Source organism: Dendrobates tinctorius, unplaced genomic scaffold (genome assembly GCF_039654945.1).
Source record: "Dendrobates tinctorius isolate UK_male_01 unplaced genomic scaffold, ASM3965494v1 ptg000350l, whole genome shotgun sequence".
In the NCBI taxonomy this organism is placed as follows: Eukaryota; Metazoa; Chordata; class Amphibia; order Anura; family Dendrobatidae; genus Dendrobates; species Dendrobates tinctorius.
This window is the reverse complement of record NW_027362016.1, coordinates 2387564-2410370: the sequence shown is the minus strand read 5'-3', so window position 1 is coordinate 2410370 and position 22807 is coordinate 2387564. Positions and strand designations below refer to the sequence as shown.

At 35.3% G+C, this 22807-nt stretch overlaps 2 non-coding genes across 2 annotated transcripts; both read right to left on the bottom strand.

Moving 5' to 3' along the window:
• Positions 1–20705: 20705 nt before the first annotated feature.
• On the bottom strand, positions 20706–20788 carry TRNAL-CAG (transfer RNA leucine (anticodon CAG)). The gene has a single exon. It is a non-coding gene; the product is annotated as a tRNA-Leu (tRNA).
• Positions 20789–21783: 995 nt separating this feature from the next.
• TRNAF-GAA (transfer RNA phenylalanine (anticodon GAA)) lies at positions 21784–21856 on the bottom strand. The gene has a single exon. It is a non-coding gene; the product is annotated as a tRNA-Phe (tRNA).
• Between the last annotated feature and the right edge of the window lie 951 nt (positions 21857–22807).

The following is a 22807-nucleotide window of genomic DNA, read 5'->3' as shown; positions in this document are numbered from 1 at the left end:
ACCATCCAGCATTGCAAGTATGCCAGTTTAGTGCCCAGCTTTTGCTTGCAGAGACAAGCAACCCATACATTTTTAAGTGGGCTCTACTCACTGGAGCAATGTCAAATATGTAGATGCTTTGTCTCACCATTAAAGTAGAAACCTCCTATATTTCAAATTAAAGATGACGGACCTGTGTGGAGCTTGTGTTTTTTGCCTTTTTGACTTTGTCCACAGCATATTTTTTAAGGACATTTGTCTCAGTAATGCCTCAGTGTTTCAAAGTCAAACAAGCTGACTATAATCATTCAGCTAGTGTCTGATAAGTGCTGTCTGTTTCAGCTATCAGGTTACCTTTTAATCCTCTTACAGCTAAGTCAATCTGAAATAAAACAAAATAGAGGAAAAATTACTAAAAATCATTCATGTGTTCAAAAGGAAAAAGTTACCGTTTCTCAAATTTTTAACATTTTGTTTTCTGTAGATAGTTAAGATTTTTAGGCCTTTTGATCATGATCAGTCCATGTGCTTTGTTTAATATCTCCTTAAAATGTAAACGGTGAAGAAAAAGCATTTTGCCGAAACCCGGGATTGGACCAGGGACCTTTAGATCTTCAGTCTAACGCTCTCCTAACTGAGCTATTTCGGCCATATCTATACATTTTCTGGGGGGTTTGACACTCTGCAAATGTCAAGTGTCACACCTGGAGGGATATATTATAATTTTTCATTTGACTGTTTTTTGAAGCATGATTTCTATTTGAAACGCCTTCCATTTTGCTGTACATATTTAATAACATTCATTAACTATTTGTGAATGAGTAGAAAAAGACAGCAATTTTGCCATTGAATTTTTACATTTTCAGTTTGTCTCCATGCACCAGTATAATTCTGACCCTGTGCTTCTAGAATAGGTCATGGTCGCACATAAAACACAATTTGCATGCATAATGTTACATCAAGTTTTATTTTTTATGAGATGAAAACAATTGGAGCAAAAAAGAGACAAAAATTTAGAGAAAATATTTTATTGATTGTTAAAAGTGAGACCATTTGTCCCAAAATGTGCTGAAACATGTCAGAAGGACATGGGCATTTCACATTTTTTAAACTATGATTACCTACTTGTTAAGTTTTTGTTTATTAAGTATCGTTATGGTCTATTGATGTATGAGGTGAAAACTATGAAAGTAGACTTACCAGCAAATCCGTTTCTAGATATATTTCATGACAGCACTGTAGAAGGTTGATTCCCTACCCTAATAGGGACAGAGAACACAAAGAGGTGAAATAGTCCCTCCTCATTGACTGTCCAAAGGATTTTTCTAGTGCCAAAAGAACAACAGACATATGCACAAAAAATCTGTTTGATGTTCCTAGAGTTCTTTTTTGAGAGGACAAATTCAGATTCACTCCAAAGACTCTCAGGAAATTTTTCAAAACCACATTACTAAGTTTTGTTTGACCTCATCTAATCAATAAATGAAGATAAAGTTTCTTGAAATTAAATGTTGATGTCAGAAGTGGGATTTGAACCCACGCCTCCAGGGGAGACTGCGACCTGCGACTGCGACAAAATAGAGGAAAAATTACTAAAAAACATTCATGTGTTCAAAAGGAAAAAGTTACCGTTTCTCAAATTTTTAACAGAGACTGCCACCTGAACGCAGCGCCTTAGACCGCTCGGCCATCCTGACTTCAATATGCAATTGGAACTTAACTCCTTCCATGCTAGTCAGCAGAAATGTTACCATTCCTTGTGATTAAAAACTTGTCACACCACCCCAAAAAAGTCAATAAATAACATTTTTTATATGCGTACTTTTCGTCTGCATTAATTTTTAAACCTCCATTTATTTTGTTTGGATATTAGAAATGTTAGATTTCTCACAAATGCGGTGATGCACCACATTTCTTCAGAAACTACTGTTTGGCCACACAGCAGGGCTTTGAAAGGAAGAGCCCTATTTGGGTTTTGCAATGCAGATTTTGCAGGAATACCTTGCAGATGAAATTTGCAGAGTACCAAAACAGCAGAAAACCTCCCAAAGTGACCACATTTTAGAAATTATTTTGCACAATGAGTTAAACAACACCTGCAATTACTATTGTCAGCCTATAGGTGTTTTCACTCTGAACCATCCAGCATTGCAAGTATGCCAGTTTAGTGCCCAGCTTTTGCTTGCAGAGACAAGCAACCCATACATTTTTAAGTGGGCTCTACTCACTGGAGCAATGTCAAATATGTAGATGCTTTGTCTCACCATTAAAGTAGAAACCTCCTATATTTCAAATTAAAGATGACGGACCTGTGTGGAGCTTGTGTTTTTTGACTTTTTGACTTTGTCCACAGCATATTTTTTAAGGACATTTGTCTCAGTAATGCCTCAGTGTTTCAAAGTCAAACAAGCTGACTATAATCATTCAGCTAGTGTCTGATAAGTGCTGTCTGTTTCAGCTATCAGGTTACCTTTTAATCCTCTTACAGCTAAGTCAATCTGAAATAAAACAAAATAGAGGAAAAATTACTAAAAAAACATTCATGTGTTCAAAAGGAAAAAGTTACCGTTTCTCAAATTTTTAACATTTTGTTTTCTGTAGATAGTTAAAATTTTTACGCCTTTTGATCATGATCAGTCCATGTGCTTTGTTTAATATCTCCTTAAAATGTAAACGGTGAAGAAAAAGCATTTTGCCGAAACCCGGGATTGGACAAGGGACCTTTAGATCTTCAGTCTAACGCTCTCCCAACTGAGCTATTTCGGCCATATCTATACATTTTCTGGGGGGTTTGACACTCTGCAAATGTCAAGTGTCACACCTGGAGGGATATATTATAATTTTTCATTTGACTGTTTTTTGAAGCATGATTTCTATTTGAAACACCTTCCATTTTGCTGTACATATTTAATAACATTCATTAACTATTTGTGAATGAGTAGAAAAAGACAGCAATTTTGCCATTGAATTTTTACATTTTCAGTTTGTCTCCATGCACCAGTATAATTCTGACCCTGTGCTTCTAGAATAGGTCATGGTCGCACATAAAACACAATTTGCATGCATAATGTTACATCAAGTTTTATTTTTTATGAGATGCAAACAATTGGAGCAAAAAAGAGACAAAAATTTAGAGAAAATATTTTATTGATTGTTAAAAGTGAGACCATTTGTCCCAAAATGTGCTGATACATGTCAGAATGACATGGGCATTTCACATTTTTTAAACTATGATTACCTACTTGTTAAGTTTTTGTTTATTAAGTATCGTTATGGTCTATTGATGTATGAGGTGAAAACTATGAAAGTAGACTTACCAGCAAATCCGTTTCTAGATATATTTCATGACAGCACTGTAGAAGGTTGATTCCCTACCCTAATAGGGACAGAGAACACAAAGAGGTGAAATAGTCCCTCCTCATTGACTGTCCAAAGGATTTTTCTAGTGCCAAAAGAACAACAGACATATGCACAAAAAATCTGTTTGATGTTCCTAGAGTTCTTTTTTGAGAGGACAAATTCAGATTCACTCCAAAGACTCTCAGGAAATTTTTCAAACCCACATTACTAAGTTTTGTTTGACCTCATCTAATCAATAAATGAAGATAAAGTTTCTTGAAATTAAATGTTGATGTCAGAAGTGGGATTTGAACCCACGCCTCCAGGGGAGACTGCGACCTGCGACTGCGACAAAATAGAGGAAAAATTACTAAAAAACATTCATGTGTTCAAAAGGAAAAAGTTACCGTTTCTCAAATTTTTAACATTTTGTTTTCTGTAGATAGTTAAGATTTTTAGGCCTTTTGATCATGATCAATCCATATGCTTTGTTTAATATCTCCTTAAAATGTAAACGGTGAAGAAAAAGCATTTTGCCGAAACCCGGGATTGGACCAGGGACCTTTAGATCTTCAGTCTAACGCTCTCCCAACATTTTCTGGGGGGTTTGACACTCTGCAAATGTCAAGTGTCACACCTGGAGGGATATATTATAATTTTTCATTTGACTGTTTTTTGAAGCATGATTTCTATTTGAAACGCCTTCCATTTTGCTGTACATATTTAATAACATTCATTAACTATTTGTGAATGAGTAGAAAAAGACAGCAATTTTGCCATTGAATTTTTACATTTTCAGTTTGTCTCCATGCACCAGTATAATTCTGACCCTGTGCTTCTAGAATAGGTCATGGTCGCACATAAAACACAATTTGCATGCATAATGTTACATCAAGTTTTATTTTTTATGAGATGCAAACAATTGGAGCAAAAAAGAGACAAAAATTTAGAGAAAATATTTTATTGATTGTTAAAAGTGAGACCATTTGTCCCAAAATGTGCTGAAACATGTCAGAATGACATGGGCATTTCACATTTTTTAAACTATGATTACCTACTTGTTAAGTTTTTGTTTATTAAGTATCGTTATGGTCTATTGATGTATGAGGTGAAAACTATGAAAGTAGACTTACCAGCAAATCCGTTTCTAGATATATTTCATGACAGCACTGTAGAAGGTTGATTCCCTACCCTAATAGGGACAGAGAACACAAAGAGGTGAAATAGTCCCTCCTCATTGACTGTCCAAAGGATTTTTCTAGTGCCAAAAGAACAACAGACATATGCACAAAAAATCTATTTGATGTTCCTAGAGTTCTTTTTTGAGAGGACAAATTCAGATTCACTCCAAAGACTCTCAGGAAATTTTTCAAAACCACATTACTAAGTTTTGTTTGACCTCATCTAATCAATAAATGAAGATAAAGTTTCTTGAAATTAAATGTTGATGTCAGAAGTGGGATTTGAACCCACGCCTCCAGGGGAGACTGCGACCTGCGACTGCGACAAAATAGAGGAAAAATTACTAAAAAACATTCATGTGTTCAAAAGGAAAAAGTTACCGTTTCTCAAATTTTTAACATTTTGTTTTCTGTAGATAGTTAAGATTTTTAGGCCTTTTGATCATGATCAATCCATGTGCTTTGTTTAATATCTCCTTAAAATGTAAACGGTGAAGAAAAAGAATTTGCCGAAACCCGGGATTGGACCAGGGACCTTTAGATCTTCAGTCTAACGCTCTCCCAACATTTTATGGGGGTTTGACACTCTGCAAATGTCAAGTGTCACACCTGGAGGGATATATTATAATTTTTCATTTGACTGTTTTTTGAAGCATGATTTCTATTTGAAACGCCTTCCATTTTGCTGTACATATTTAATAACATTCATTAACTATTTGTGAATGAGTAGAAAAAGACAGCAATTTTGCCATTGAATTTTTACATTTTCAGTTTGTCTCCATGCACCAGTATAATTCTGACCCTGTGCTTCTAGAATAGGTCATGGTCGCACATAAAACACAATTTGCATGCATAATGTTACATCAAGTTTTATTTTTTATGAGATGCAAACAATTGGAGCAAAAAAGAGACAAAAATTTAGAGAAAATATTTTATTGATTGTTAAAAGTGAGACCATTTGTCCCAAAATGTGCTGATACATGTCAGAATGACATGGGCATTTCACATTTTTTAAACTATGATTACCTACTTGTTAAGTTTTTGTTTATTAAGTATCGTTATGGTCTATTGATGTATGAGGTGAAAACTATGAAAGTAGACTTACCAGCAAATCCGTTTCTAGATATATTTCATGACAGCACTGTAGAAGGTTGATTCCCTACCCTAATAGGGACAGAGAACACAAAGAGGTGAAATAGTCCCTCCTCATTGACTGTCCAAAGGATTTTTCTAGTGCCAAAAGAACAACAGACATATGCACAAAAAATCTGTTTGATGTTCCTAGAGTTCTTTTTTGAGAGGACAAATTCAGATTCACTCCAAAGACTCTCAGGAAATTTTTCAAACCCACATTACTAAGTTTTGTTTGACCTCATCTAATCAATAAATGAAGATAAAGTTTCTTGAAATTAAATGTTGATGTCAGAAGTGGGATTTGAACCCACGCCTCCAGGGGAGACTGCGACCTGCGACTGCGACAAAATAGAGGAAAAATTACTAAAAAACATTCATGTGTTCAAAAGGAAAAAGTTACCGTTTCTCAAATTTTTAACAGAGACTGCCACCTGAACGCAGCGCCTTAGACCGCTCGGCCATCCTGACTTCAATATGCAATTGGAACTTAACTCCTTCCATGCTAGTCAGCAGAAATGTTACCATTCCTTGTGATTAAAAACTTGTCACACCACCCCAAAAAAGTCAATAAATAACATTTTTTATATGCGTACTTTTCGTCTGCATTAATTTTTAAACCTCCATTTATTTTGTTTGGATATTAGAAATGTTAGATTTCTCACAAATGCGTTGATGCACCACATTTCTTCAGAAACTACTGTTTGGCCACACAGCAGGGCTTTGAAAGGAAGAGCCCTATTTGGGTTTTGCAATGCAGATTTTGCAGGAATACCTTGCAGATGAAATTTGCAGAGTACCAAAACAGCAGAAAACCTCCCAAAGTGACCACATTTTAGAAATTATTTTGCACAATGAGTTAATCAACACCTGCAATTACTATTGTCAGCCTATAGGTGTTTTCACTCTGAACCATCCAGCATTGCAAGTATGCCAGTTTAGTGCCCAGCTTTTGCTTGCAGAGACAAGCAACCCATACATTTTTAAGTGGGCTCTACTCACTGGAGCAATGTCAAATATGTAGATGCTTTGTCTCACCATTAAAGTAGAAACCTCCTATATTTCAAATTAAAGATGACGGACCTGTGTGGAGCTTGTGTTTTTTGCCTTTTTGACTTTGTCCACAGCATATCTTTTAAGGACATTTGTCTCAGTAATGCCTCAGTGTTTCAAAGTCAAACAAGCTGACTATAATCATTCAGCTAGTGTCTGATAAGTGCTGTCTGTTTCAGCTATCAGGTTACCTTTTAATCCTCTTACAGCTAAGTCAATCTGAAATAAAACAAAATAGAGGAAAAATTACTAAAAAAACATTCATGTGTTCAAAAGGAAAAAGTTACCGTTTCTCAAATTTTTAACATTTTGTTTTCTGTAGATAGTTAAAATTTTTACGCCTTTTGATCATGATCAGTCCATGTGCTTTGTTTAATATCTCCTTAAAATGTAAACGGTGAAGAAAAAGCATTTTGCCGAAACCCGGGATTGGACAAGGGACCTTTAGATCTTCAGTCTAACGCTCTCCCAACTGAGCTATTCCGGCCATATCTATACATTTTCTGGGGGGTTTGACACTCTGCAAATGTCAAGTGTCACACCTGGAGGGATATATTATAATTTTTCATTTGACTGTTTTTTGAAGCATGATTTCTATTTGAAACACCTTCCATTTTGCTGTACATATTTAATAACATTCATTAACTATTTGTGAATGAGTAGAAAAAGACAGCAATTTTGCCATTGAATTTTTACATTTTCAGTTTGTCTCCATGCACCAGTATAATTCTGACCCTGTGCTTCTAGAATAGGTCATGGTCGCACATAAAACACAATTTGCATGCATAATGTTACATCAAGTTTTATTTTTTATGAGATGCAAACAATTGGAGCAAAAAAGAGACAAAAATTTAGAGAAAATATTTTATTGATTGTTAAAAGTGAGACCATTTGTCCCAAAATGTGCTGATACATGTCAGAATGACATGGGCATTTCACATTTTTTAAACTATGATTACCTACTTGTTAAGTTTTTGTTTATTAAGTATCGTTATGGTCTATTGATGTATGAGGTGAAAACTATGAAAGTAGACTTACCAGCAAATCCGTTTCTAGATATATTTCATGACAGCACTGTAGAAGGTTGATTCCCTACCCTAATAGGGACAGAGAACACAAAGAGGTGAAATAGTCCCTACTCATTGACTGTCCAAAGGATTTTTCTAGTGCCAAAAGAACAACAGACATATGCACAAAAAATCTGTTTGATGTTCCTAGAGTTCTTTTTTGAGAGGACAAATTCAGATTCACTCCAAAGACTCTCAGGAAATTTTTCAAACCCACATTACTAAGTTTTGTTTGACCTCATCTAATCAATAAATGAAGATAAAGTTTCTTGAAATTAAATGTTGATGTCAGAAGTGGGATTTGAACCCACGCCTCCAGGGGAGACTGCGACCTGCGACTGCGACAAAATAGAGGAAAAATTACTAAAAAACATTCATGTGTTCAAAAGGAAAAAGTTACCGTTTCTCAAATTTTTAACATTTTGTTTTCTGTAGATAGTTAAGATTTTTAGGCCTTTTGATCATGATCAATCCATATGCTTTGTTTAATATCTCCTTAAAATGTAAACGGTGAAGAAAAAGCATTTTGCCGAAACCCGGGACCTTTAGATCTTCAGTCTAACGCTCTCCCAACATTTTCTGGGGGGTTTGACACTCTGCAAATGTCAAGTGTCACACCTGGAGGGATATATTATAATTTTTCATTTGACTGTTTTTTGAAGCATGATTTCTATTTGAAACGCCTTCCATTTTGCTGTACATATTTAATAACATTCATTAACTATTTGTGAATGAGTAGAAAAAGACAGCAATTTTGCCATTGAATTTTTACATTTTCAGTTTGTCTCCATGCACCAGTATAATTCTGACCCTGTGCTTCTAGAATAGGTCATGGTCGCACATAAAACACAATTTGCATGCATAATGTTACATCAAGTTTTATTTTTTATGAGATGCAAACAATTGGAGCAAAAAAGAGACAAAAATTTAGAGAAAATATTTTATTGATTGTTAAAAGTGAGACCATTTGTCCCAAAATGTGCTGAAACATGTCAGAATGACATGGGCATTTCACATTTTTTAAACTATGATTACCTACTTGTTAAGTTTTTGTTTATTAAGTATCGTTATGGTCTATTGATGTATGAGGTGAAAACTATGAAAGTAGACTTACCAGCAAATCCGTTTCTAGATATATTTCATGACAGCACTGTAGAAGGTTGATTCCCTACCCTAATAGGGACAGAGAACACAAAGAGGTGAAATAGTCCCTCCTCATTGACTGTCCAAAGGATTTTTCTAGTGCCAAAAGAACAACAGACATATGCACAAAAAATCTATTTGATGTTCCTAGAGTTCTTTTTTGAGAGGACAAATTCAGATTCACTCCAAAGACTCTCAGGAAATTTTTCAAAACCACATTACTAAGTTTTGTTTGACCTCATCTAATCAATAAATGAAGATAAAGTTTCTTGAAATTAAATGTTGATGTCAGAAGTGGGATTTGAACCCACGCCTCCAGGGGAGACTGCGACCTGCGACTGCGACAAAATAGAGGAAAAATTACTAAAAAACATTCATGTGTTCAAAAGGAAAAAGTTACCGTTTCTCAAATTTTTAACATTTTGTTTTCTGTAGATAGTTAAGATTTTTAGGCCTTTTGATCATGATCAATCCATGTGCTTTGTTTAATATCTCCTTAAAATGTAAACGGTGAAGAAAAAGCATTTTGCCGAAACCCGGGATTGGACCAGGGACCTTTAGATCTTCAGTCTAACGCTCTCCCAACATTTTATGCAGGATTTTGCAGGAATACCTTGCAGATGAAATTTGCATAGTACCAAAACAGCAGAAAACCTCCCAAAGTGACCACATTTTAGAAATTATTTTGCACAATGAGTTAATCAACACCTGCAATTACTATTGTCAGCCTATAGGTGTTTTCACTCTGAACCATCCAGCATTGCAAGTATGCCAGTTTAGTGCCCAGCTTTTGCTTGCAGAGACAAGCAACCCATACATTTTTAAGTGGGCTCTACTCACTGGAGCAATGTCAAATATGTAGATGCTTTGTCTCACCATTAAAGTAGAAACCTCCTATATTTCAAATTAAAGATGACGGACCTGTGTGGAGCTTGTGTTTTTTGCCTTTTTGACTTTGTCCACAGCATATTTTTTAAGGACATTTGTCTCAGTAATGCCTCAGTGTTTCAAAGTCAAACAAGCTGACTATAATCATTCAGCTAGTGTCTGATAAGTGCTGTCTGTTTCAGCTATCAGGTTACCTTTTAATCCTCTTACAGCTAAGTCAATCTGAAATAAAACAAAATAGAGGAAAAATTACTAAAAAACATTCATGTGTTCAAAAGGAAAAAGTTACCGTTTCTCAAATTTTTAACATTTTGTTTTCTGTAGATAGTTAAGATTTTTAGGCCTTTTGATCATGATCAGCCAATGTGCTTTGTTTAATATCTCCTTAAAATGTAAACGGTGAAGAAAAAGCATTTTGCCGAAACCCGGGACCATTAGATCTTCAGTCTAACGCTCTCCCAACTGAGCTATTTCGGCCATATCTATACTTTTTCTGGGGGGTTTGACACTCTGCAAATGTCAAGTGTCACACCTGGAGGGATATATTATAATTTTTCATTTGACTGTTTTTTGAAGCATGATTTCTATTTGAAACGCCTTCCATTTTGCTGTACATATTTAATAACATTCATTAACTATTTGTGAATGAGTAGAAAAAGACAGCAATTTTGCCATTGAATTTTTACATTTTCAGTTTGTCTCCATGCACCAGTATAATTCTGACCCTGTGCTTCTAGAATAGGTCATGGTCGCACATAAAACACAATTTGCATGCATAATGTTACATCAAGTTTTATTTTTTATGAGATGCAAACAATTGGAGCAAAAAAGAGACAAAAAATTAGAGAAAATATTTTATTGATTGTTAAAAGTGAGACCATTTGTCCCAAAATGTGCTGAAACACGTCAGAAGGACATGGGCATTTCACATTTTTTAAACTATGATTACCTACTTGTTAAGTTTTTGTTTATTAAGTATCGTTATGGTCTATTGATGTATGAGGTGAAAACTATGAAAGTAGACTTACCAGCAAATCCGTTTCTAGATATATTTCATGACAGCACTGTAGAAGGTTGATTCCCTACCCTAATAGGGACAGAGAACACAAAGAGGTGAAATAGTCCCTCCTCATTGACTGTCCAAAGGATTTTTCTAGTGCCAAAAGAACAACAGACATATGCACAAAAAATCTGTTTGATGTTCCTAGAGTTCTTTTTTGAGAGGACAAATTCAGATTCACTCCAAAGACTCTCAGGAAATTTTTCAAAACCACATTACTAAGTTTTGTTTGACCTCATCTAATCAATAAATGAAGATAAAGTTTCTTGAAAATAAATGTTGATGTCAGAAGTGGGATTTGCACCCACACCTCCAGGGGAGACTGCGACCTGAACACAGCGCCTTAGACCGCTCGGCCATCCTGACTTCGATATGCAATTGGAACTTAACTCCTTCCATGCTAGTCAGCAGAAATGTTACCATTCCTTGTGATTAAAAACTTGTCACACCACCCCAAAAAAGTCAATAAATAACATTTTTTATATGCGTACTTTTCGTCTGCATTAATTTTTAAACCTCAATTTATTTTGTTTGGATATTAGAAATGTTAGATTTCTCACAAATGCGGTGATGCACCACATTTCTTCAGAAACTACTGTTTGGCCACACAGCAGGGCTTTGAAAGGAAGAGCCCTATTTGGGTTTTGCAATGCAGATTTTGCAGGAATACCTTGCAGATGAAATTTGCAGAGTACCAAAACAGCAGAAAACCTCCCAAAGTGACCACATTTTAGAAATTATTTTGCACAATGAGTTAATCAACACCTGCAATTACTATTGTCAGCCTATAGGTGTTTTCACTCTGAACCATCCAGCATTGCAAGTGTGCCAGTTTAGTGCCCAGCTTTTGCTTGCAGAGACAAGCAACCCATACATTTTTAAGTGGGCTCTACTCACTGGAGCAATGTCAAATATGTAGATGCTTTGTCTCACCATTAAAGTAGAAACCTCCTATATTTCAAATTAAAGATGACGGACCTGTGTGGAGCTTGTGTTTTTTGCCTTTTTGACTTTGTCCACAGCATATTTTTTAAGGACATTTGTCTCAGTAATGCCTCAGTGTTTCAAAGTCAAACAAGCTGACTATAATCATTCAGCTAGTGTCTGATAAGTGCTGTCTGTTTCAGCTATCAGGTTACCTTTTAATCCTCTTACAGCTAAGTCAATCTGAAATAAAACAAAATAGAGGAAAAATTACTAAAAAACATTCATGTGTTCAAAAGGAAAAAGTTACCGTTTCTCAAATTTTTAACATTTTGTTTTCTGTAGATAGTTAAGATTTTTAGGCCTTTTGATCATGATCAGCCCATGTGCTTTGTTTAATATCTCCTTAAAATGTAAACGGTGAAGAAAAAGCATTTTGCCGAAACCCGGGACCTTTAGATCTTCAGTCTAACGCTCTCCCAACTGAGCTATTTCGGCCATATCTATACATTTTCTGGGGGGTTTGACACTCTGCAAATGTCAAGTGTCACACCTGGAGGGATATATTATAATTTTTCATTTGACTGTTTTTTGAAGCATGATTTCTATTTGAAACGCCTTCCATTTTGCTGTACATATTTAATAACATTCATTAACTATTTGTGAATGAGTAGAAAAAGACAGCAATTTTGCCATTGAATTTTTACATTTTCAGTTTGTCTCCATGCACCAGTATAATTCTGACCCTGTGCTTCTAGAATAGGTCATGGTCGCACATAAAACACAATTTGCATGCATAATGTTACATCAAGTTTTATTTTTTATGAGATGCAAACAATTGGAGCAAAAAAGAGACAAAAATTTAGAGAAAATATTTTATTGATTGTTAAAAGTGAGACCATTTGTCCCAAAATGTGCTGAAACATGTCAGAAGGACATGGGCATTTCACATTTTTTAAACTATGATTACCTACTTGTTAAGTTTTTGTTTATTAAGTATCGTTATGGTCTATTGATGTATGAGGTGAAAACTATGAAAGTAGACTTACCAGCAAATCCGTTTCTAGATATATTTCATGACAGCACTGTAGAAGGTTGATTACCTACCCTAATAGGGACAGAGAACACAAAGAGGTGAAATAGTCCCTCCTCATTGACTGTCCAAAGGATTTTTCTAGTGCCAAAAGAACAACAGACATATGCACAAAAAATCTGTTTGATGTTCCTAGAGTTCTTTTTTGAGAGGACAAATTCAGATTCACTCCAAAGACTCTCAGGAAATTTTTCAAAACCACATTACTAAGTTTTGTTTGACCTCATCTAATCAATAAATGAAGATAAAGTTTCTTGAAATTAAATGTTGATGTCAGAAGTGGGATTTGAACCCACGCCTCCAGGGGAGACTGCGACCTGCGACTGCGACAAAATAGAGGAAAAATTACTAAAAAACATTCATGTGTTCAAAAGGAAAAAGTTACCGTTTCTCAAATTTTTAACATTTTGTTTTCTGTAGATAGTTAAGATTTTTAGGCCTTTTGATCATGATCAATCCATGTGCTTTGTTTAATATCTCCTTAAAATGTAAACGGTGAAGAAAAAGCATTTTGCCGAAACCCGGGATTGGACCAGGGACCTTTAGATCTTCAGTCTAACGCTCTCCCAACATTTTCTGGGGGGTTTGACACTCTGCAAATGTCAAGTGTCACACCTGGAGGGATATATTATAATTTTTCATTTGACTGTTTTTTGAAGCATGATTTCTATTTGAAACGCCTTCCATTTTGCTGTACATATTTAATAACATTCATTAACTATTTGTGAATGAGTAGAAAAAGACAGCAATTTTGCCATTGAATTTTTACATTTTCAGTTTGTCTCCATGCACCAGTATAATTCTGACCCTGTGCTTCTAGAATAGGTCATGGTCGCACATAAAACACAATTTGCATGCATAATGTTACATCAAGTTTTATTTTTTATGAGATGCAAACAATTGGAGCAAAAAAGAGACAAAAATTTAGAGAAAATATTTTATTGATTGTTAAAAGTGAGACCATTTGTCCCAAAATGTGCTGAAACATGTCAGAATGACATGGGCATTTCACATTTTTTAAACTATGATTACCTACTTGTTAAGTTTTTGTTTATTAAGTATCGTTATGGTCTATTGATGTATGAGGTGAAAACTATGAAAGTAGACTTACCAGCAAATCCGTTTCTAGATATATTTCATGACAGCACTGTAGAAGGTTGATTCCCTACCCTAATAGGGACAGAGAACACAAAGAGGTGAAATAGTCCCTCCTCATTGACTGTCCAAAGGATTTTTCTAGTGCCAAAAGAACAACAGACATATGCACAAAAAATCTGTTTGATGTTCCTAGAGTTCTTTTTTGAGAGGACAAATTCAGATTCACTCCAAAGACTCTCAGGAAATTTTTCAAAACCACATTACTAAGTTTTGTTTGACCTCATCTAATCAATGAAGATAAAGTTTCTTGAAATTAAATGTTGATGTCAAAAGTGGGATTTGAACCCACCCTCCAGGGGAGACTGCGACCTGCGACTGCGACAAAATAGAAGAAAAATTACTAAAAAACATTCATGTGTTCAAAAGGAAAAAGTTACCGTTTCTCAAATTTTTAACATTTTGTTTTCTGTAGATAGTTAAGATTTTTAGGCCTTTTGATCATGATCAATCCATGTGCTTTGTTTAATATCTCCTTAAAATGTAAACGGTGAAGAAAAAGCATTTTGCCGAAACCCGGGATTGGACCAGGGACCTTTAGATCTTCAGTCTAACGCTCTCCCAACATTTTATGGGGGGTTTGACACTCTGCAAATGTCAAGTGTCACACCTGGAGGGATATATTATAATTTTTCATTTGACTGTTTTTTGAAGCATGATTTCTATTTGAAACGCCTTCCATTTTGCTGTACATATTTAATAACATTCATTAACTATTTGTGAATGAGTAGAAAAAGACAGCAATTTTGCCATTGAATTTTTACATTTTCAGTTTGTCTCCATGCACCAGTATAATTCTGACCCTGTGCTTCTAGAATAGGTCATGGTCGCACATAAAACACAATTTGCATGCATAATGTTACATCAAGTTTTATTTTTTATGAGATGCAAACAATTGGAGCAAAAAAGAGACAAAAATTTAGAGAAAATATTTTATTGATTGTTAAAAGTGAGACCATTTGTCCCAAAATGTGCTGAAACATGTCAGAATGACATGGGCATTTCACATTTTTTAAACTATGATTACCTACTTGTTAAGTTTTTGTTTATTAAGTATCGTTATGGTCTATTGATGTATGAGGTGAAAACTATGAAAGTAGACTTACCAGCAAATCCGTTTCTAGATATATTTCATGACAGCACTGTAGAAGGTTGATTCCCTACCCTAATAGGGACAGAGAACACAAAGAGGTGAAATAGTCCCTCCTCATTGACTGTCCAAAGGATTTTTCTAGTGCCAAAAGAACAACAGACATATGCACAAAAAATCTGTTTGATGTTCCTAGAGTTCTTTTTTGAGAGGACAAATTCAGATTCACTCCAAAGACTCTCAGGAAATTTTTCAAAACCACATTACTAAGTTTTGTTTGACCTCATCTAATCAATGAAGATAAAGTTTCTTGAAATTAAATGTTGATGTCAAAAGTGGGATTTGAACCCACCCTCCAGGGGAGACTGCGACCTGCGACTGCGACAAAATAGAAGAAAAATTACTAAAAAACATTCATGTGTTCAAAAGGAAAAAGTTACCGTTTCTCAAATTTTTAACATTTTGTTTTCTGTAGATAGTTAAGATTTTTAGGCCTTTTGATCATGATCAATCCATGTGCTTTGTTTAATATCTCCTTAAAATGTAAACGGTGAAGAAAAAGCATTTTGCCGAAACCCGGGATTGGACCAGGGACCTTTAGATCTTCAGTCTAACGCTCTCCCAACATTTTATGGGGGGTTTGACACTCTGCAAATGTCAAGTGTCACACCTGGAGGGATATATTATAATTTTTCATTTGACTGTTTTTTGAAGCATGATTTCTATTTGAAACGCCTTCCATTTTGCTGTACATATTTAATAACATTCATTAACTATTTGTGAATGAGTAGAAAAAGACAGCAATTTTGCCATTGAATTTTTACATTTTCAGTTTGTCTCCATGCACCAGTATAATTCTGACCCTGTGCTTCTAGAATAGGTCATGGTCGCACATAAAACACAATTTGCATGCATAATGTTACATCAAGTTTTATTTTTTATGAGATGCAAACAATTGGAGCAAAAAAGAGACAAAAATTTAGAGAAAATATTTTATTGATTGTTAAAAGTGAGACCATTTGTCCCAAAATGTGCTGAAACATGTCAGAAGGACATGGGCATTTCACATTTTTTAAACTATGATTACCTACTTGTTAAGTTTTTGTTTATTAAGTATCGTTATGGTCTATTGATGTATGAGGTGAAAACTATGAAAGTAGACTTACCAGCAAATCCGTTTCTAGATATATTTCATGACAGCACTGTAGAAGGTTGATTCCCTACCCTAATAGGGATAGAGAACACAAAGAGGTGAAATAGTCCCTCCTCATTGACTGTCCAAAGGATTTTTCTAGTGCCAAAAGAACAACAGACATATGCACAAAAAATCTGTTTGATGTTCCTAGAGTTCTTTTTTGAGAGGACAAATTCAGATTCACTCCAAAGACTCTCAGGAAATTTTTCAAAACCACATTACTAAGTTTTGTTTGACCTCATCTAATCAATAAATGAAGATAAAGTTTCTTGAAATTAAATGTTGATGTCAGAAGTGGGATTTGAACCCACGTCTCCAGGGAAGACTGCAACCTGAACGCAGCACCTTAGGCCGCTCGGCCATCCCAACTTTGATATGCAATTGGAACTTAACTCCTTCCATGCTAGTCAGCAGAAATGTTACCATTCTTTGTGATTAAAAACTTGTCACACCACCCCAAAAAAAGTCAATAAATAACATTTTTTATATGCGTACTTTTCGTCTGCATTAATTTTTAAACCTCCATTTATTTTGTTTGGATATTAGAAATGTTAGATTTCTCACAAATGCGGTGATGCACCACATTTCTTCAGAAACTACTGTTTGGCCACACAGCAGGGCTTTGAAAGGAAGAGCCCTATTTGGGTTTTGCAATGCAGATTTTGCAGGAATACCTTGCATTTGAAATTTGCAGAGTACCAAAACAGCAGAAAACCTCCCAAAGTGACCACATTTTAGAAATTATTTTGCACAATGAGTTAATCAACACCTGCAATTACTATTGTCAGCCTATAGGTGTTTTCACTCTGAACCATCCAGCATTGCAAGTATGCCAGTTTAGTGCCCAGCTTTTGCTTGCAGAGACAAGCAACCCATACATTTTTAAGTGGGCTCTACTCACTGGAGCAATGTCAAATATGTAGATGCTTTGTCTCACCATTAAAGTAGAAACCTCCTATATTTCAAATTAAAGATGATGGACCTGTGTGGAGCTTGTGTTTTTTGCCTTTTTGACTTTGTCCACAGCATATTTTTTAAGGACATTTGTCTCAGTAATGCCTCAGTGTTTCAAAGTCAAACAAGCTGACTATAATCATTCAGCTAGTGTCTGATAAGTGCTGTCTGTTTCAGCAATCAGGTTACCTTTTAATCCTCTTACAGCTAAGTCAATCTGAAATAAAACAAAATAGAGGAAAAATTACTAAAAAACATTCATGTGTTCAAAAGGAAAAAGTTACCGTTTCTCAAATTTTTAACATTTTGTTTTCTGTAGATAGTTAAGATTTTTAGGCCTTTTGATCATGATCAGTCCATGTGCTTTGTTTAATATCTCCTTAAAATGTAAACGGTGAAGAAAAAGCAATTTGCTGAAACCCGGGATTGGACCAGGGACCTTTAGATCTTCAGTCTAACGCTCTCCCAACTGAGATATTTCGGCCATATCTATACATTTTCTGGGGGGTTTGACACTCTGCAAATGTCAAGTGTCACACCTGGAGGGATATATTATAATTTTTCATTTGACTGTTTTTTGAAGCATGATTTCTATTTGAAACGCCTTCCATTTTGCTGTACATATTTAATAACATTCATTAACTATTTGTGAATGAGTAGAAAAAGACAGCAATTTTGCCATTGAATTTTTACATTTTCAGTTTGTCTCCATGCACCAGTATAATTCTGACCCTGTGCTTCTAGAATAGGTCATGGTCGCACATAAAACACAATTTGCATGCATAATGTTACATCAAGTTTTATTTTTTATGAGATGAAAACAATTGGAGCAAAAAAGAGACAAAAATTTAGAGAAAATATTTTATTGATTGTTAAAAGTGAGACCATTTGTCCCAAAATGTGCTGAAACATGTCAGAAGGACATGGGCATTTCACATTTTTTAAACTATGATTACCTACTTGTTAAGTTTTTGTTTATTAAGTATCGTTATGGTCTATTGATGTATGAGGTGAAAACTATGAAAGTAGACTTACCAGCAAATCCGTTTCTAGATATATTTCATGACAGCACTGTAGAAGGTTGATTCCCTACCCTAATAGGGACAGAGAACACAAAGAGGTGAAATAGTCCCTCCTCATTGACTGTCCAAAGGATTTTTCTAGTGCCAAAAGAACAACAGACATATGCACAAAAAATCTGTTTGATGTTCCTAGAGTTCTTTTTTGAGAGGACAAATTCAGATTCACTCCAAAGACTCTCAGGAAATTTTTCAAAACCACATTACTAAGTTTTGTTTGACCTCATCTAATCAATAAATGAAGATAAAGTTTCTTGAAATTAAATGTTGATGTCAGAAGTTGGATTTGAACCCACGCCTCCAGGGGAGACTGCGACCTGCGACTGCGACAAAATAGAGGAAAAATTACTAAAAAACATTCATGTGCTCAAAAGGAAAAAGTTACCGTTTCTCAAATTTTTAACAGAGACTGCCACCTGAACGCAGCGCCTTAGACCACTTGGCCATCCTGACTTCGATATGCAATTGGAACTTAACTCCTTCCATGCTAGTCAGCAGAAATGTTACCATTCCTTGTGATTAAAAACTTGTCACACCACCCCAAAAAAGTCAATAAATAACATTTTTATATGCGTACTTTTCGTCTGCATAAATTTTTAAACCTCCATTTATTTTGTTTGGATATTAGAAATGTTAGATTTCTCACAAATGCGGTGATGCACCACATTTCTTCAGAAACTACTGTTTGGCCACACAGCAGGGCTTTGAAAGGAAGAGCCCTATTTGGGTTTTGCAATGCAGATTTTGCAGGAATACTTTGCAGAGTACCAAAACAGCAGAAAACCTCCCAAAGTGACCACATTTTAGAAATTATTTTGCACAATGAGTTAATCAACACCTGCAATTACTATTGTCAGCCTATAGGTGTTTTCACTCTGAACCATCCAGCATTGCAAGTATGCCAGTTTAGTGCCCAGCTTTTGCTTGCAGAGACAAGCAACCCATACATTTTTAAGTGGGCTCTACTCACTGGAGCAATGTCAAATATGTAGATGCTTTGTCTCACCATTAAAGTAGAAACCTCCTATATTTCAAATTAAAGATGACGGACCTGTGTGGAGCTTGTGTTTTTTGCCTTTTTGACTTTGTCCACAGCATATTTTTTAAGGACATTTGTCTCAGTAATGCCTCAGTGTTTCAAAGTCAAACAAGCTGACTATAATCATTCAGCTAGTGTCTGATAAGTGCTGTCTGTTTCAGCTATCAGGTTACCTTTTAATCCTCTTACAGCTAAGTCAATCTGAAATAAAACAAAATAGAGGAAAAATTACTAAAAAACATTCATGTGTTCAAAAGGAAAAAGTTACCGTTTCTCAAATTTTTAACATTTTGTTTTCTGTAGATAGTTAAGATTTTTAGGCCTTTTGATCATGATCAGTCCATGTGCTTTGTTTAATATCTCCTTAAAATGTAAACGGTGAAGAAAAAGCATTTTGCCGAAACCCGGGATTGGACCAGGGACCTTTAGATATTCAGTCTAACGCTCTCCCAACTGAGCTATTTCGGCCATATCTATACATTTTCTGGGGGGTTTGACACTCTGCAAATGTCAAGTGTCACACCTGGAGGGATATATTATAATTTTTCATTTGACTGTTTTTTGAAGCATGATTTCTATTTGAAACGCCTTCCATTTTGCTGTACATATTTAATAACATTCATTAACTATTTGTGAATGAGTAGAAAAAGACAGCAATTTTGCCATTGAATTTTTACATTTTCAGTTTGTCTCCATGCACCAGTATAATTCTGACCCTGTGCTTCTAGAATAGGTCATGGTCGCACATAAAACACAATTTGCATGCATAATGTTACATCAAGTTTTATTTTTTATGAGATGCAAACAATTGGAGCAAAAAAGAGACAAAAATTTAGAGAAAATATTTTATTGATTGTTAAAAGTGAGACCATTTGTCCCAAAATGTGCTGAAACATGTCAGAAGGACATGGGCATTTCACATTTTTTAAACTATGATTACCTACTTGTTAAGTTTTTGTTAATTAAGTATCGTTATGGTCTATTGATGTATGAGGTGAAAACTATGAAAGTAGACTTACCAGCAAATCCGTTTCTAGATATATTTCATGACAGCACTGTAGAAGGTTGATTCCCTACCCTAATAGGGACAGAGAACACAAAGAGGTGAAATAGTCCCTCCTCATTGACTGTCCAAAGGATTTTTCTAGTGCCAAAAGAACAACAGACATATGCACAAAAAAACCTGTTTGATGTTCCTAGAGTTCTTTTTTGAGAGGACAAATTCAGATTCACTCCAAAGACTCTCAGGAAATTTTTCAAAACCACATTACTAAGTTTTGTTTGACCTCATCTAATCAATAAATGAAGATAAAGTTTCTTGAAAATAAATGTTGATGTCAGAAGTGGGATTTGAACCCACGCCTCCAGGGAAGACTGCGACCTGAACGCAGCGCCTTAGACCGCTCGGCCATCCTGACTTCGATATGCAATTGGAACTTAACTCCTTCCATGCTAGTCAGCAGAAATGTTACCATCCCTTGTGATTAAAAACTTGTCACACCACCCCAAAAAAGTCAATAAATAACATTTTTTATATGCGTACTTTTCGTCTGCATTAATTTTTAAACCTCCATTTATTTTGTTTGGATATTAGAAATGTTAGATTTCTCACAAATGCGGTGATGCACCACATTTCTTCAGAAACTACTGTTTGGCCACACAGCAGGGCTTTGAAAGGAAGAGCCCTATTTGGGTTTTGCAATGCTTATTTTGCAGGAATACCTTGCAGATGAAATTTGCAGAGTACCAAAACAGCAGAAAACCTCCCAAAGTGACCACATTTTAGAAATTATTTTGCACAATGAGTTAATCAACACCTGCAATTACTATTGTCAGCCTATAGGTGTTTTCACTCTGAACCATCCAGCATTGCAAGTATGCCAGTTTAGTGCCCAGCTTTTGCTTGCAGAGACAAGCAACCCATACATTTTTAAGTGGGCTCTACTCACTGGAGCAATGTCAAATATGTAGATGCTTTGTCTCACCATTAAAGTAGAAACCTCCTATATTTCAAATTAAAGATGACGGACCTGTGTGGAGCTTGTGTTTTTTGCCTTTTTGACTTTGTCCACAGCATATTTTTTAAGGACATTTGTCTCAGTAATGCCTCAGTGTTTCAAAGTCAAACAAGCTGACTATAATCATTCAGTTAGTGTCTGATAAGTGCTGTCTGTTTCAGCTATCAGGTTACCTTTTAATCCTCTTACAGCTAAGTCAATCTGAAATAAAACAAAATAGAGGAAAAATTACTAAAAAACATTCATGTGTTCAAAAGGAAAAAGTTACCGTTTCTCAAATTTTTAACATTTTGTTTTCTGTAGATAGTTAAGATTTTTAGGCCTTTTGATCATGATCAGTCCATGTGCTTTGTTTAATATCTCCTTAAAATGTAAACGGTGAAGAAAAAGCATTTTGCCGAAACCCGGGATTGGACCAGGGACCTTTAGATCTTCAGTCTAACGCTCTCCCAACTGAGCTATTTCGGCCATATCTATACATTTTCTGGGGGGTTTGACACTCTGCAAATGTCAAGTGTCACACCTGGAGGGATATATTATAATTTTTCATTTGACTGTTTTTTGAAGCATGATTTCTATTTGAAACGCCTTCCATTTTGCTGTACATATTTAATAACATTCATTAACTATTTGTGAATGAGTAGAAAAAGACAGCAATTTTGCCATTGAATTTTTACATTTTCAGTTTGTCTCCATGCACCAGTATAATTCTGACCCTGTGCTTCTAGAATAGGTCATGGTCGCACATAAAACACAATTTGCATGCATAATGTTACATCAAGTTTTATTTTTTATGAGATGCAAACAATTGGAGCAAAAAAGAGACAAAAATTTAGAGAAAATATTTTATTGATTGTTAAAAGTGAGACCATTTGTCCCAAAATGTGCTGAAACATGTCAGAAGGACATGGGCATTTCACATTTTTTAAACTATGATTACCTACTTGTTAAGTTTTTGTTAATTAAGTATCGTTATGGTCTATTGATGTATGAGGTGAAAACTATGAAAGTAGACTTACCAGCAAATCCGTTTCTAGATATATTTCATGACAGCACTGTAGAAGGTTGATTCCCTACCCTAATAGGGACAGAGAACACAAAGAGGTGAAATAGTCCCTCCTCATTGACTGTCCAAAGGATTTTTCTAGTGCCAAAAGAACAACAGACATATGCACAAAAAATCCTGTTTGATGTTCCTAGAGTTCTTTTTTGAGAGGACAAATTCAGATTCACTCCAAAGACTCTCAGGAAATTTTTCAAAACCACATTACTAAGTTTTGTTTGACCTCATCTAATCAATAAATGAAGATAAAGTTTCTTGAAAATAAATGTTGATGTCAGAATTCGGATTTGAACCCACGCCTCCAGGGAAGACTGCGACCTGAACTCAGAGCCTTAGACCGCTCGGCCATCCTGACT